The sequence below is a fragment of the Eriocheir sinensis genome, chromosome 12 (assembly GCF_024679095.1).
Source record: "Eriocheir sinensis breed Jianghai 21 chromosome 12, ASM2467909v1, whole genome shotgun sequence".
Lineage (NCBI taxonomy): Eukaryota > Metazoa > Arthropoda > Malacostraca > Decapoda > Varunidae > Eriocheir > Eriocheir sinensis.
In genome coordinates this window covers 10,730,160-10,746,638 of record NC_066520.1, presented here as the reverse complement: position 1 = coordinate 10,746,638, position 16,479 = coordinate 10,730,160, and the positions used below count along the sequence as shown (strand labels likewise).

Here is a 16,479-nt window from a genome sequence, read left to right as displayed (position 1 = left end):
TCTCTTTCCCTCCCCTTTTTCCTACCAAGCTCCACTCTTCCACTCCCTTGCCCCCTTTCCCTCCCTCCGTCTTTGCTCCCCTCCTACATTCTTCCACTCCCTCACCTCCTTTCCCTTCCTCCCTCCTTCCGCTGCTACAATCTTTTCCATTCCCTCACCTCTTTTCCCTCCCTCCTTCCCTCTTCCTTTTCCTTTCATCCTTAATTCTTCCCTCCCTCACCTCCTTTCCCTCCCTCCTTCCCTCTTCCTTTTCCTTTCATCCTTAATTCTTCCCTCCCTCACCTCTTTTCCCTCCCTCCTTTCCTCTTCCTTTTCCTTCCATCCTCAATTCTTCCCTCCCTCACCTCCTTTCCCTCCCTGCTTCCCTCTTCCTTTTCCTTCCATCCTTAATTCTTCCCTCCCTCACCTCTTTTCCCTCCCTCCTTTCCTCTTCCTTTTCCTTCCATCCTCAATTCTTCACTCCGTCACCTCCTTTCCCTCCCTGCTTCCCTCTTCCTTTTCCTTCCATCCTTAATTCTTCACTCCGTCACCTCCTTTCCCCCCCTGCTTCCCTCTTCCTTTTCCTTCCATCCTTAATTCTTCACTCCCTCACCTCCTTTCCCTCCCTTCCTCCCTCTTCGCCTTCCGTCCTCCCTTCCCTCACCACAAGACGTGCGCTAATCCACTGTATTGGTATTATTTTTAGCTTGTTTACCGTACTCTTCCCTTCTTAGTGGTTTGCCGCGGCGGTTCATTGTCTTAACGGGGAAGGGAAGCGTGCTGGGGTGAGACGCGGGGATGAGGCGGAAGATGGGTGATGATGGGAACGGGGGGAGGGAGGGAGGGAAGGAGAGGGAGGGGGGTAGGGAGAAAGAGGGAGAGGGAGGGGGTTAGGGAGAGAGAGGGAGAGGGAAGGGGGTAGGGAGAGAGAGAGAGAGAGAGAGAGAGAGAGAGAGAGAGAGAGAGAGAGAGAGAGAGAGAGAGAGAGAGAGAGAGAGAGAGAGAGAGAGAGAGAGAGAGAGAGAGAGAGAGAGAGAGAGAGAGCAAAACAAGGAAACAAAAGAAAGAAAAAAGCAAAACTAAGAAAAGAAGAAAAAGAAACTAGAAAAAATGAGAAAAAACGAGAAAGATAGAGAGTATAATATGGAAACAAAAGAAAGAAAAAGCAAAATAAAGAAAAGAAAAAGAAACTAGAAAAAAATAGAAAAAACGAGATACAGATAAAATAAAAAAGGAAATTGACCTCTCTTTTGGCTATTCTACACTTTTATCTTTTATGGGAGGGGCGAGAAGCGGGCTTTTTTTGTACTCTTGTCGTTGCCCTTAAGCCGTGTCCTCTGATGCAAAAAAAAAAAAAAATAGAAAAACAAAATAGAGAAAATCCAGACGTCTGTTGCATATCTTATTGATTTGAGTGAACTGAATGACCTCTCGCGTGTTATAAGAATGATTTCCTTTCGTAAAATTGGTGAGTTTCTATTTTATGATCACGGCCAATATTATCATCGATGGTATTATTGTAATCATTGTTATTATTATTATTATTATTATTATTATTATTATTATTATTATTATTAGTAGTAGTAGTAGTAGTAGTAGTAGTAGTAGTAGTGGTAGTAGTGGTGGTAATAGTAGTAGTAGTAGTGGTAGTACTGGTAGAAATTGTAGTAGTAGTAGCAGTAATAGTAGCAGTAGTAGTAGACAAAAGGGGGATGGGGGAGGGGGGGGAGGAGGAGGAGGAGGAGGAGGAGGAGGAGGAGGAGGAGAAAGATGAGACGAAGATTTATGAGAGAGAGGAGAGAGAGAGAGAGAGAGAGAGAGAGAGAGAGAGAGAGAGAGAGAGAGAGAGAGAGAGAGAGAGAGAGAGAGAGAGAGAGAGAGAGAGAGAGAGAGAGAGAGAGAGAGTAGTAGAGAGAGAGAAGATATAGAGAGAGAGAGAGAGAGAGAGAGAGAGAGAGAGAGAGAGAGAGAGAGAGAGAGAGAGAGAGAGAGAGAGAGAGAGAGAGAGAGAGAGAGAGAGATGAAAGGGAGGGTAAAAAATTTAACACAAGGAGGGAGGAGAGAAGTGTGAAGGGTCAAAGCGGAGGAGGAGGAAAGGGGAGAGAAAAAAGGGAGGGAGAGAGGGAGGGAAAGGGGTGAGGGAGGGAGATGAGAGAAAAGAAAGGGAGCTAAGTGTTTTGATAGGAGACGAAAGGTGAGAGAGAGAGAGAGAGAGAGAGAGAGAGAGAGAGAGAGAGAGAGAGAGAGAGAGAGAGAGAGAGAGAGAGAGAGAGAGAGAGAGAGAGAGAGAGAGAGAGAGAGAGAGAGAGAGAGAGAAGGAAAGAAAGGAAGAAAGGAAGAAAGAAAGAAAGAAAGAAAAAAAGAGAAAAAAGAAAGAAAAAAGAAAAGAAGAAAGTAAAAATGAAGAAGAGGAACAAACAAAATAAACAGAGAAAGAGAAATTAAAAGAAACAGATGAATAGCTGAGTGAATGAATGAATGAATGAATGAAAACAAAGAAAACAAGGAAAACAAATAAAGCGAAAAAGAAACAGAAAGAGAATATTATCAAGAGAAAAACAGCGAATCACAGAGAAAAAAAAGAAGGGAAAAAAGAAGAAAAAGAAGAATGTGATAATCAGCCAAGATCGAAGGAAGAAGACGAAAGAGACAGAGAAGAGAGAGAGAAGGAGAGAGAGAGAGAGAGAGAGAGAGAGAGAGAGAGAGAGAGAGAGAGAGAGAGAGAGAGAGAGAGAGAGAGAGAGAGAGAGAGAGAGAGAGAGAGAGAGAGAGAGAGAGAGAGAGAGAGAGAGAGAGAGAGAGAGAGAGAGAGAGAGAGAATACCAGCGAAGGGAGAGGAGAAGAAGAAGAATGATAAAGGAGAGGAGTGATGAGGCTGCGAGATGAGGGAAAGAGGAGGGGAGGAGATGAAGGAGATGAGAGGAGGAAGAGAAAGAAGACCACGCTATGGAAAGAAAATAGGAGGGAGGAACAAAGGAGAGGGGAATAATGATGAATGGAAGAACACACACACACACACACACACACACACACACACACACACACACACACACACACACACACACACACACACATACACGCACGGAGATAAATACACGGATCAAACTATACCCCTAGGGTCTTGAAAGAAATCAAACATCAAATTTGTAAACCGCTCTCCATCATATTCAATAAATCTTTAACAGCTGGAAAACTTCCGTCAGATTAGATCATATGAACAAAGGCTTAAAGAAGTAAATTTATTCAGTTTATCAAAACGAAGAATGCGAGGCGATCTAATAGAAGTGTTTAAAATGTTCAAAGGATTCAGTGATATTAATGCGGAAGATTACTTTATAATTGATCGATCAAATAGAACAAGAAGAAATCACAATTTGAAGATAAGTGGTAAAAGATTCTCGTCGCACGAAGCTAAACACTTCTTTTTTAAACGAGTTGTTAATGTTTGGAACACTCTACCTTGTGATGTCGTTGATAGTACAACAGTTACGGCCTTCAAGAATAGATTAGACAAGTGTTTTGAATCCAACCAGCAACTAAGATATTACTCATTGTCGTAATAACGTTAAGTTCTTTCGAATACTGGTGTCCTTGTCCGCTTTTATCGCCCGGTTAGTGGTAGCAGTAATGGTAGTTCTTTCCTCTTTCCTACATAATTTCCATGCAGTTTTTCCATGCTGCATGGTTCTTTTTCCTTTTCTGCCAGCTTTGGCTGGAGGGATTGGGGGGGTGGGGAGGAGCCTTCGCCTTTGCTGTCCTTCATCTTCCACCTTTGATTATATAGTTAGTGTAGCTTGTCACAAACAGCCTCGTAAGGACTAGCAGGTCTGCTGTTGTTTGTTCTTCCTTTGTGTTTCTTTGTGTTCGTTTGAGGAAAATATATAAAAAAAATGAGAAAATAACAATGAACGTAGGGAGGATAATAATAATAGAAGGAAAAACAATGAAAGAAAAGAAGTTGTGAAAGTAAGTTATGCATTTAAAAGAAAGAGAAAGTGGAGTATATAATTTTTCTGCCGCCCCGAAGAGAGAGAGAGAGAGAGAGAGAGAGAGAGAGAGAGAGAGAGAGAGAGAGAGAGAGAGAGAGAGAGAGAGAGAGAGAGAGAGAGAGAGAGAGAGAGAGAGAGAGAGAGAGAGAGAGAGAGAAAGAAAAAAAGAAAGGAAAAGGAAGGAAGGAAGGAAAGAGAGAGAGAGAGAGAGAGAGAGAGAGAGAGAGAGAGAGAGAGAGAGAGAGAGAGAGAGAGAGAGAGAGAGAGAGAGAGAGAGAGAGAGAGAGAGAGAGAAGAGAAAGGAGGGCCATTTGGGACAGAGCAGCTGAAATGTAAGAAAAGAGAGCGAGGGTGGCGGTATGAGGCTGTTAGGGATGCAAATAGTGAAATGCTTACCAATGAAGACGCGGGAAAAAACCGGAGGAGAAAAGAATGGACGGGCGGCAATATTTTCACGCGGCTGGAATGGAAATAATATGAGAGTGTGGGGAATGACTTTTTTATAAGCTTAACCTGGAGCTTGATCATGAGGGTAAAATTTCTCTCCTGTAAAATGAAAGAAACTAACCAGAAGCATAACGAGGAGGAGCGTTGATGGGAATTCGTTTCTTTATCATCTGAAGAATGGAAATTATACATAGATGGGATAAAAAGGAGAATAGGAACTTATTTTCGCTTTCTTTGATATGTAAAAGCCGTGGAGAAAGTGCTTTATTTCCCTGATTCAGTTTTCTTGCCAGTGATATGAAATTAAAAGGAGAGAAAATGAATGAATGTATGAATGAAAGCAAAGAAAAGAAAAATAAATAGAAGAAAAAGAGAGAGCGGAGAATAATATGTTAATGAAGAAACGGGAATCACAAAGAAAGAAAAAAAAGGGGAAAAAGAAGAAGAAAAATGTGATAATCAACCAAGAACGATGGAAGACGAGAGACAACGAAAGAAGATAGAAAGAGAAAGAAGAAGATAAAGACAGAAGAACCTTGAAGTGAAAATGAGCCAAGGAAAAGTATGAAAAAAAGAGCGAAAAAAAAGGTTAACCGTGAACAAATTAATTTATGATCGGAATAAGAAAATTTGTGTGGGGAGAAAGTTGGAAAATTTATAAAAAGATATTAAGAGCGAGAGGTGGCACAGCGTCCATCAAAAACACATTACGAAAAGTTATGAAAAGAAATAGTTCAGAAAAGAAAACGAGGTGTGTAGGGATATATAAATGTTGGAAGGGCGAATGCGTGAAAATGTATGAAAATGCGTCGTAGTAGTAGTAGAAGTAGTAGTAGTAGTAGTAGTAGTAGTAGTAGTAGTGATGGGACAAAGAAGAAAAAGAGAAGAAAAGAAGAAGAAGAAGAAGAAGAAGATGAAGAAGAAGAAGAAGAAGAAGAAGAAGAAGAAGAAGAAAAAGAAGAAGAAGGAGAAGAAGAAGAAGAAGAAGAAGAAAAAGAAGAAGAAGAAGAAGAAGAAGAAGAAGAAGAAGAAGAAGAAGAAGAAAAAGAAGAAGAAGAAGAAGAAGAAGAAGAAGAAGAAGAAGAAGAAGAAGAAGGAGAAGAAGGAGAAGAACAACAACAACAACAACAAGAGAAGGAGAAAGATAAAAGACATAATAGAGACAGTGAAAGAAACAAAGACAGAGAGACAGACAGCGAACGAAATAAGTAGGTATCATAGTAAATGGACTTGTGTGGGAGAGCGCGATGAAAGGAGTGGATCAAAACAAAGCTATCAAGAAAGGGAAAGAAAAAAGATCTGGAGACATTAACGCGAGGTAAACACACACACACACACACACACACACACACACACACCCACACACACACACACACAAGAACGAGGAGAGGAGATTTGCAATGACTAAGATATAAATAAAAAGTGTGTGTGTGTGTGTGTGTGTGTGTGTGTGTGTGTGTGAGAGAGAGAGAGAGAGAGAGAGAGAGAGAGAGAGAGAGAGAGAGAGAGAGAGAGAGAGAGAGAGAGAGAGAGAGAGAGAGAGAGAGAGAGAGAGAGAGAGAGAGAGAGATTTACATAGATTTACATAAAAAATCAGACCACACAGACCCCATGGTCCAGACTTGGTGGTCTGTCCTTAAACCTAAGTGATTTTACATTAATCAGAAGACTCCAAAATGTTGCACTTCTACTCTAGTTGATATTAAGTTGAAGGAAGTGACGGTCGAGCTTATTTTTGAAGGAGTCAATCGTGTTACACTGGACCATTGATGGTGGAAGCTTATTCCATTCTCGCACTACAACGTTGGTGAAGAAAAAATTTTGTGCAGTCTGAATTTACTTGTCTACATCTGAGTTTTACGCCATTGTTCCTCGTGCGCAGACTGTCATCGATCATAAACAATGTTGATCTGTCTACATTCGTGAAACCATTAAGTATTTTAAAACATTCGATCAGTTTTCCTCGGAGGCGACGTTTCTCAAGAGAGAACATGTTAAGGGAAGAAAGCCTTTCTTCGTAGGATTTGTTGCGCAAGGAAGGGATCATTTTCGTTGCCCGACGCTGAACACCTTCTAATTTAGCAATATCCTTTGCATGGTGGGGGGACCAAAACTGTACCGCATATTCCAAGTGGGGTCTGACTAAACTGTTGTAGAGCGGGAGTATTACATCTTTATTCTTGAATACGAAGTTTCTTTTAATGAAGCCCAACATTCTGTTCGCTTTATTTGCTGCATCGATGCATTGCTGTGAGAATTTGAGGTTTGAAGCGATTTTGACCCCCAAGTCTTTGACGCATTGAACGCTTTTGAGTTTAACGCCGCGCATTTCGTATTCGAACTTCTTATTCCTCGTTCCAACTTGAAGGACCTGGCACTTGTCTACGTTAAAGGGCATCTCCCATCTATCCGACCAAGCTGAAATTTTGTGCAAATCCCCTTGGAGGCTTTGCCTGTCTCTCGTCAGTGAGAACCGAGTTACCAATCTTTGTGTCGTCTGCAAATTTACTAATGCGGTTATTGAGTCCAACATCCACGTCGTTGATGTAAATAATGAAGAGCACTGGGACATATTATTAATCTTTCTGTGTGTGTGTGTGTGTGTGAGAGAGAGAGAGAGAGAGAGAGAGAGAGAGAGAGAGAGAGAGAGAGAGAGAGAGAGAGAGAGAGAGAGAGAGAGAGAGAGAGAGAGAGAGAGAGAGAGAGAGAGAGAGAGAGAGAGAGAGAGAGAGAGAGAGAGAGAGAGAGAGAGAGAGCAGTGAATTCCTATGCATGAAAAATAAGAAGCTTGCAAACAAAACAAAAAAAGAACCGATGACAGAACACGAAAGGCGAATTTTCCTGAACGAATTAAGAAAAAAAAAATCATCAAAAGAAACAAACCGAGGCGATAGGATGGAACGTGGAAAGAAAGCAAATAAAAGAAGAAAAAAAAAATCTAACAGATGACAAAACGCGAGTATCGAAAGAAAAACACTACAGAAGACACCGTGACAATGGAGTGGACAATGACAAAGAGAAAAATAAAGCGACGATAGATTGGACGAGGAGAAGAAGGGAGAAAAACGCGAAAAAAGGTAAATCAAAGCGAGGGGAGGGAAGACTCTGCAAAGACGAAACAGAAAACTCACTGGAACGAAAGAGAAAAGTGGAGCGTTAGAGAGAGGAAGAGAATATGTTTGTAAATTTTTTAAACACACACGAGAGAGAAAGACGCAGAAAAGAGAAGTTACCAGCCCACACCAGAGGGATTAAAAACAAGACAAGTCTGAACGCGTATTAACACAAGTAGACCATTCCTAGCGCATTTTATCCTTTACTGGGGGATGAGAAATAAAAATAGTCTGAACGCGTATTAACACAAGTAGACCATTCCTAGCATACTTTATCCTTTACTGGGGGATGAAAAATAAGAATAGTCTGCCCACGTATTAAAGCTTTGTGTCATTCACCCACGGTCTTATCACGTTCTCGACTCGTGTTCGTCAGCCAGTACACTCCCGGAAATAGCTCTCTTTTAGGCTCAGAGGACCGCGTTATGGGTGCTAATGGGACTTCACACGCCACTCACTCCAGTCTCACTTGCTTCTAGGAGGACAGTTAACAGTGTAGACCATTTTGTCCTTTACGGGGGGATTAGAAATAAGAAAAGCCTGCCCACGAATTAACACTGTAGACCACTTCCTCCCATCCTTTATCATTTATATATCAAGGAAGGCGTACAATAACTCTTCAATATATTAAACACAGAAAAAAGGGCAGATGTGAGAATTTTACCACTGGTGATTTAGATGATCTCTGCTTTGAATCCGATGAAAATAACTCAACATTTAGTAGACTTGGTGCAGTCAGACTACTTGACTCAATTGATTCACAATGTCCTGACTTTAATTTATGTAAGAACTGGAATAAAGTTAAAACGACCCCTTTAACTGTAAATAATGTTAATAAGATTACACAAACTTCGTCCCCACAACTACCCCTTCACCGTTCCCACCCTGTGCTACAACCTCTATCCCACAGATCGACCCCCAGTGCCACCCCCGTCCCCCCACCAGGCCCCTATGTACGCAATGCTGTCCTCACCGCTTCCGTGGCAGACGGGAGCACAGTAGACGGGAGCACCTAACAGCGGCAGCGCGGCCCCCCACAGACCCCCGGCCAAGTCCGGCCGCTCGCTGGAGTCATCACGTGTATGGGAGGGCCACGGCCAGCCACAACACTCCTCCATGGCGCCACGGCGATGAGCAGTCTCACCCTGCCTCGAACTGTGCACCTCACCACGCAGCTCCGAGCTCGCCAACTCCTGTCACTCGCTGGAGTCATCACGTGCAGGGGAGGGCCACGGCCAGCCAGAACACTCCTCCATGGCGCCACGGCGATGAGCAGTCTCAGCCTCTCTCGAGATGTGCACCTCACCACGCAGCTCCGAGCTCGCCAACTCCTGTCACTCGCTGGAGTCATCACGTGCAGGGGAGGGCCACGGCCAGCCACAACACCGCCCCCCCAGGGTGCCACGGTGATGTACAGTCTCAGCCTGTCTCGAGCTGTGCACCTCACCATGCAGCTCCGAGATTTGGCTGTTATAACTGTGGGGAACACAACCATAGACTGGCTACCTGTCGATTCGACCACAGACTGAGGTGCGGTAATTACCGTCGCCTTGGTCACAAAGAAAGGTTATGCCAGCTTCCTGTCGAATAGGAGTCCGGCCATGAAGACAGAGCCACTTACACGAAAAAAAAGGACAAATTGGAAATTGAACAAATCAATGCACAAACTCTTTTATGTAATCTTGACGAAATACGTCTTTTAGTGAACGAACGTCAACCTGACATTTTATGTTTGAGTGAAACCTGGTTGACCAATGATGTTTTAGACCAGCACATTGCCATGCCTGATTTTAGTGTATATAGACGTGACAAAAGCAGAGGTGGAGGAGTGTGTATATATGTTAGGAATATTTGTACTGTCACTGTGATTGATGTAAACATTGACCGAGTCGAGGGGATTGAGGACTTATGGCTTACCGTGCAATGCCGAAAACTACCTTCTATAACAATTGGCTGCATGTACCGTCACCCGCACGCTAACTCTTTCAAATTTTGACTACATTTTAGATGTTTTTATTACATATACCTCAGAAATAAGCCTTTTTATGTGTTGGGTGACTTTAATTGTAGTTTTTTATCTAAAAACAACAAAATGAAACAAGTAATTAATAATACAAAATTAAGTCAGTCAGTAAATTAGCCAATAAGAACTACATCCCTGTCGGCAACATTACTGGATCTTATTGTGACAAATAATCCTGCCTTAGTGTTGGACCATGATGGTATTGTTTGCCCCATTGCTGACCATGACTTGCTAACTCTCACTCTTGACATTGCCAAACCTAAAAGGCTACCTATAACAAAAACATTCCGAGAAATGAAGAACTACTCACCATAATTATTCTGTAATTTATTAATATCAGAAAGTAAGACATTAGATAACATCTACATCACTGGTAATGTCAGTACTCAAGTTAAGGTTCTTAATGGTGTCTTTTTGAAATGTCTTGATTTTTGCGCACCCTTAGTGACAAAGGAATTGAAAAGACCCTTTGCTAAATGGCTTAATGAAGAGTTAAGAACTTTGAAACAACAAAAAAACAATGCCTTGAAAGCCTAGAAAAAAGACACAAGCAACGTTAACCTAGTAAATACTTATATAAACTTAAAGTGCCAAGTCAGAAGATCTATTCACTAATTTAAATCCGAATTCTACAACAAAAAAATTGACAACAAAGGTAATAGCAAAATCATTTGGAAAACCATTAAGGAACTTATCCCTAATAATAAAAGCAGTAATCTGCCTGTCACATGTAACCATAAAGAAACTACCATGCAGACTGCTAAGCTCTTCAATGATTTTTTTGCTAACGTTGGTAGAATCACTTTTGAAAAGACACAATTAGGTGACTCCTCACGTCTCCCAACTGCAGATCCAGTTGACATCACTGATCCTAACTGTCTGTTCAGACCTGAGCCTATTGACTGGCAAACTTTAGTCCTTACCATTGCACATATGAACAATAGTGATGCATGTGGGTCTGATGGGATACCACTGAGATTCCTTAATGATTCCCTTCCTGTTATTTTCTCCTATTTAACCACCATCATGAACACGTCAGTAGTCACAGGAATTTTTCCCACAGCATGGAAATTCTCAATCGTGGTACCCATCCTAGAGACTGGTGATGTAAACGACCCCAGTAATTATCGTCCCATATCTCTCCTCCCAGTCCTCTCCAAACTACTAGAACAAATAGTTTCATCACAGTTGATTCAGCATCTGGAAACAAATCACCTACTTATTAATGCTCAGCATGGCTTCAGACCAAAGTTATCAACTACTTCAGCTCTATTAACACTAAATAAGAATCTATATTCCAACATGGATAATAAAAATGTCTCTCTGGTCACTCTCTGCGATTTATCAAAGGCCTTTGACAGCGTTATTCATGTTATTTTACTTAAAAAAATACCTTAAATGCAATATGGATCCATTCTGGTTCGAGAGTTACCTTAGTGACAGAACACAATTAGTGCGATTAAATGACACTGTGTCTGATAAGACAGGTATTTCATATGGGGTGCCTCAAGGGTCTGTTCTTGGCCCTATTCTCTTTAATATTTATGTGAATGATCTTGCTTCATTCCTCCTCAACTGTGACGTCATTCAATACGCAGACGACACCCAAATTATTCTTTCAAGTAATATTGATAATTTAAAGGACCTTATACAAAAAGCTGAAGACTAAATTAGCTAAAGCATACTTTAATGCAAATGGTCTAATGCTCAATGCCCCAAAAAACAATGTATCTTTATTGGATCCAGAAGGCTTTTATCACTGATTCCTCGCAATATCCACCTGATGGTGGACAGCAGTGTTATTACCCCCCAGTACATCAGTGAAGAACTTAGGCATATATTTTGATAACCATCTATCGTTCGATGCACATATCACATAATTAATTAAAAAAGCACATGGAATCATTATGTTTATTAATAGAATAAAAGATAATTTTAATAAATCAACAAGTATAATTGTGGTACAATCATTAGTTATGAGTATCATTAACTATGGAATAAGCATCTGGGGAGCAACCAACATCACCCAAATAGAACGTGTACAAAAAATACAAAATTTTGCAGCCAAAGTGGCTCTCGGAGGCGCTGCAAAAAGTGACCATGTTACTCCCTTCCTTAGGGAACTGAAATGGCTGAAAATAAATCACCAGTATGTGTATGAGATTATAACACTCACATATAGGATAATCAACCATGACCTCCCTGAGTGGTTGCTCCCATTAGCTCGTGTTCGTAACAGTCGCCGTCACCATGTAAACACCAGGCAGACTGAACACCTACATGTACCCCGGTGTAACACTTGCCATGCCACCAGGTCTTTCCAAGTGAGTGCTCCCTCACTTTGGAACAACCTGCCTCCTGCTGTTCACTTTCAAATCACGTCTCAATTTTTTTTACTTAATAGGCAATTTTCCCAGTAGCTTATCTAACTTTTATTAAATTTTTAGTTTTTGGTCCCATATTTGATTTTATTTATTTTACATCTGACTGTGATAGGCCTCGCCCTGTTAAATCTTTTTCTTGTTTTTATTTTGACTCAGCACTGTTGCTTTATGGTCTAATACTTATTAGCTCTCAGTGCCTAGATTTAGTTTTTAACACGTCTGGCTAAACTTCACTGGCCATATTGTATGGGACTTTTGTTATAACTCTAATTGATTATAAGATATATGTCAAGAATAACCATTGAAATAATGGAAATAAGTTCTATTCTATTCTATTCTATTCTATTCCTCCTCCTCCTCCTCCTCCTCCTCCCGCCCCGCTGATGAGAGCTCTGCCTCACGATTTTCTCTAAGTCCATTGTTATTGTTTCACGAGCGCCTCTATGGACAGACTGAGCCTGATAGGTGCCTTGCAGTGCACCATACAAACTAGTTCCTAACCCAGTAATATACAGAACGCGCATGGATCATTACGATTTCGGACATAAATCGGTCTTTACGAGTTCTACGTTATTTTCTTCTGTTTAATAAGGTAAATAATAGCGCAAGTATTTGTATTTTGATTTTAAACGATTACATTCCTGATATATTAGTACGCGGTGTCTATCGCTGGCAGCCGCCACGTAGCAGTCTGACAGTCTTCCTCGCGGCGCCATGATGGAAGGACAGATACAACTAAGGATAAAGACGAGATGACTTTAGAATTTACCCAAACGATGATTTTGAGATAGCTTTTAAATATTCGAACGATGACTATATGAAGAATTTACCTAGTGTGAAAAATGTTTGGTATAGAGGAGGAAGGGAGAGTAGAATAGGCAGGTAAAGGTAAAGAAGCGCGTGGCCTCAGTGCTCCTCCTCCTCCTCCTTATCATCGTCATCATCATCTAACTTAGCAACTACCCTCTAGCTGTGTGCCTCTTCTCGTCCTCTTACTGTACTTTAACAGCGTCTTTTTAATCTTCTATTCTCTCTCTCTCTCCTTTCTTTTGTTCACATCATTGTATCTTTCTTCATTCTTTCTCCCTCGTTATCTCCTTACACTATTTTCTCTTTTTTCAAATTTCTTTCATGAGTGTACACGCATGTGTGTGTGTGTGTGTGTGTGTGTGTGTGTGTGTGTGTGTGTGTGTGTGTGTGTGTGTGTGTGTGTGTGTTTGTGTGTGTGTGTGTGTGTGTGTTTGCCTGTTTATTTTTATCTGCGCAGAACAGTTTCTCTATATTAGACATTACCTCCTATAAAGAAACGGTCTCTGCCGGATGGTTTCGCAAGAACAGGTTTTCGATGCTGAATCCACGGTCGGGAGTCTATCCGGTTTTCCATCCTAGAATTGATAAACTCGGTTTCATCAGCATCAATACACTTAAAAAATATATTAACTTTATCTTCGTCTTGGCATTTTGTGAAGAGCCAAACAGTCTTCCTGCTAGGGCCGGGGGCGGGGGCCGAGGGGGAAGCATTGGGCCCCCTCACGGCAGGGACGGAGTTACTGAGGGACCCCGAGGAGGTCCCCGGCCCCTGCAGGCGGTCAGAAGAGGCCGCCAACACCAAATGCCCTTAATATATGCGTTACAATAACCTTGATGACGATCCTAAGGAGAACAACGTATAGTTGAGTGATGACGAATCGCGGACACACTTTGAGGAAGAAACACAATTACCCTCAAAAAAGAAGGCGGAGACGTTGGAAAGGGAAGTCATTAACGAAACAGATGAAGTTAGTAAAGAAACAAGAAATTACAGTTGTTGAAAGACAACTGAAGGTGCCGTGAACCTTCCACTGCATCTTTTACGGAGACTGGGAAAACAAAAGTTGTTGTACGTAGAAAGAGGTGAAGAAAGGGGGAACAAAACTGTTAACCCAGCCTCTTGGGGGGCAAGCCAGCCCAACTAAGAGCCGGTCCCAAGCCCGGAGGAATGGGGAGGGTTGCTGACCCTGGCTTGACTGTCCGGGTGGGATGCTGACCTTGGCTTAACTGCCCGGGTGGGATAATGATCGCTGACCTTGGCTTGATTGCCCGGGTGGGATGTTGACCTTGGCTTGATTGCCGGGTGGGATGTTGACCTTGGCTTGATTGCCCGGGTGGGATGCGGCCCTTAGCTTGATTGCCGGGGTGGGATGTGGCCCTTGGCTTGATTGTTCTGGTGGGATGCAGACCTTAGCTTGATTGCAAGGGTGGGATGTGGCCCTTGGCTTGATAGCTCTGGTGGGATGCAGACCTTAGCTTGATTGCAAGGGTGGGATGTGACCCTTGGCTTGATAGCTCGGGTGGGATGCGGATCTTTGCTTGATTGCCGGGGTGGGATGTGGCCCTTGGCTTGATTGCTCTGGTGGGATGCGGACCTTAGCTTGATTGCCGGGGTGGGATGTGGCCCTTGGCTTGATTGCTCTGGTGGGATGCGGACCTTAGCTTGATTGCCGGGTTGGGATGTGGCCCTTGGCTTGATTGCTCTGGTGGGATGCGGACCTTAGCTTGATTGCCGGGGTGGGATGTGGCCCTTGGCTTGATAGCTCGGGTGGGATGCGGACCTTAGCTTGATTGCCGGGTGGGATGTGGCCCTTGGCTTGATTGCTCTGTTGGGATGGGGACCTTATCTTGATTGCATGGGTGGGATGTGGCCCTTGGCTTGATAGCTCGGGTGGGATGCGGAATTTGGCTTGATTGCCAGGGTGGGATAATGATTGCTGACCTTGGCTTAATCGCCTGGTGGGATGAGGACCTTGGCTTGATTGCCGGTGGGATAATAATTGCTGATCTTGGCTTAATTGCCCGGGTGGGATGCGGACCTTGGCTTGATTGCCCGGGTGGGATAATGATTGATGACCTTGGCTTAATCGCACGGGTGGGATGCAGACCTTGGCTTGATTGCCCGGGTGGGATAATAATTGTGGACCTTGGCTTAATCGCCCAGGTGGGATGCAGACCTTGGCTTAATCGCCCGGGTGGGATGCGGACCTTGGCTTGATCGCCCGGGTGCGATAACGATTGCGGACCTAGGCTTAATCGCCCGGTGGGATGCAGACCTTGGCTTAATCGCCCGGTGGTATGCGGACCTTGGCTTAATGGCCCTGGTGGGATGCGGACCTTGGCTTAATCGCCCGGGTGGGATAATGACTGCTGACCTTGGCTTAATCGCCCGGTGGGATGCAGACCTTGGCTTAATCGTCCGGGTGGGATGCGGACCTTGGCTTGATCGCCCGGGTGAGATAATGACTGCGGACCTTGGCTTAATCGCCCGGGTGGGATGCAGACCTTGGCTTGATCGCCCGGGTGAGATAATGACTGCTGACCTTGGCTTAATCGCCCGGGTGGGATGCGGACCTTGGCTTGATGGCCCGGGTGAGATAATGACTGCTGACCTTGGCTTAATCGCCCGGGTGGGATGCAGACCTTGGCTTAATCGCCCGGGTGGGATGCAGACCTTGGCTTAATCGCCCGGGTGGGATGCGGACCTTGGCTTGATCGCCCGTGTGAGATAATGACTGCTGACCTTGGCTTAATCGCCCGGGTTGGATGCGGACCTTGGCTTAATCGCCCGGGTGGGATGCAGACCTTGGCTTAATCGCCCGGGTGGGATGCAGACCTTGGCTTAATCGCCCGGGTAGGATGCTGACCTTGGCTTAATCGCCCGGGTGGGATGCGGACCTTGGCTTAATCGCCCGGGTGGGATAATGATTGCTGACCTTGGCTTAATCGCCCGGGTGGGATAATGATTGCGGACCTTGGCTTAATCGCCCGGGTAGGATGCTGACCTTGGCTTAATCGCCCGGGTGGGATGTAGACCTTTGCTTAATCGCCCGGATGGGATAATGACTGCTGACCTTGGCTTAATCGCCCGGGTGGGATAATGACTGCTGACCTTGGCTTAATCGCCCGGGTGGGATGCGGACCTTGGCTTAATCGCCCGGGTGGGATGCGGACCTTGGCTTAATCGCCCGGGTGGGATAATGATTGCTGACCTTGGCTTAATCGCCCGGGTGGGATGCGGACCTTGGCTTAATTGCCCGGGTGGGATGCGGACCTTGGCTTAATCGCCCGGGTGGGATAATAATTGCTGACCTTGGCTTAATCTCCCGGGTGGGATGCGGACCTTGGCTTAATTGCCAGGGTGGGATAATGATTGCGGACCTTGGCTTAATTGCCCGGGTGGGATGCGGACCTTGGCTTAATTACCCGGTGGGATGCGGACCTTGGCTTAATCGCCCGGGTGGGATGCGGACCTTGGCTTAATCGCCCGAGTGGGATAATGATTGCGGACCTTGGCTTAATCGCCCGGGTGGAATAATGATTGCGGACCTTGGCTTAATCGCCCGGGTGGGATGCAAACCTTGGCTTGATTGCCCGGGTGGGATAATGATATATACATACACTTATAAACATACACTCTGTTCTCATGTACGCTTGTATATACTCCAACCATTCACTTTAAACACACACACTCCACATTATACTCATCCTTCAGCTCTTCTCATATGCACTAA

At 44.0% G+C, this 16,479-nt stretch overlaps 1 long non-coding RNA gene across 1 annotated transcript; it reads right to left on the bottom strand.

Annotated features, from left to right (window-relative positions):
- Positions 1-13,381: 13,381 nt before the first annotated feature.
- Positions 13,382-14,526, bottom strand: LOC126997737 (uncharacterized). The gene is made up of 4 exons (XR_007752366.1): positions 14,465-14,526; positions 14,341-14,402; positions 14,062-14,092; positions 13,382-14,031 (listed from the first exon to the last, which is right to left on the bottom strand). It is a non-coding gene; the product is annotated as an uncharacterized LOC126997737 (long non-coding RNA).
- Positions 14,527-16,479: the final 1,953 nt, after the last annotated feature.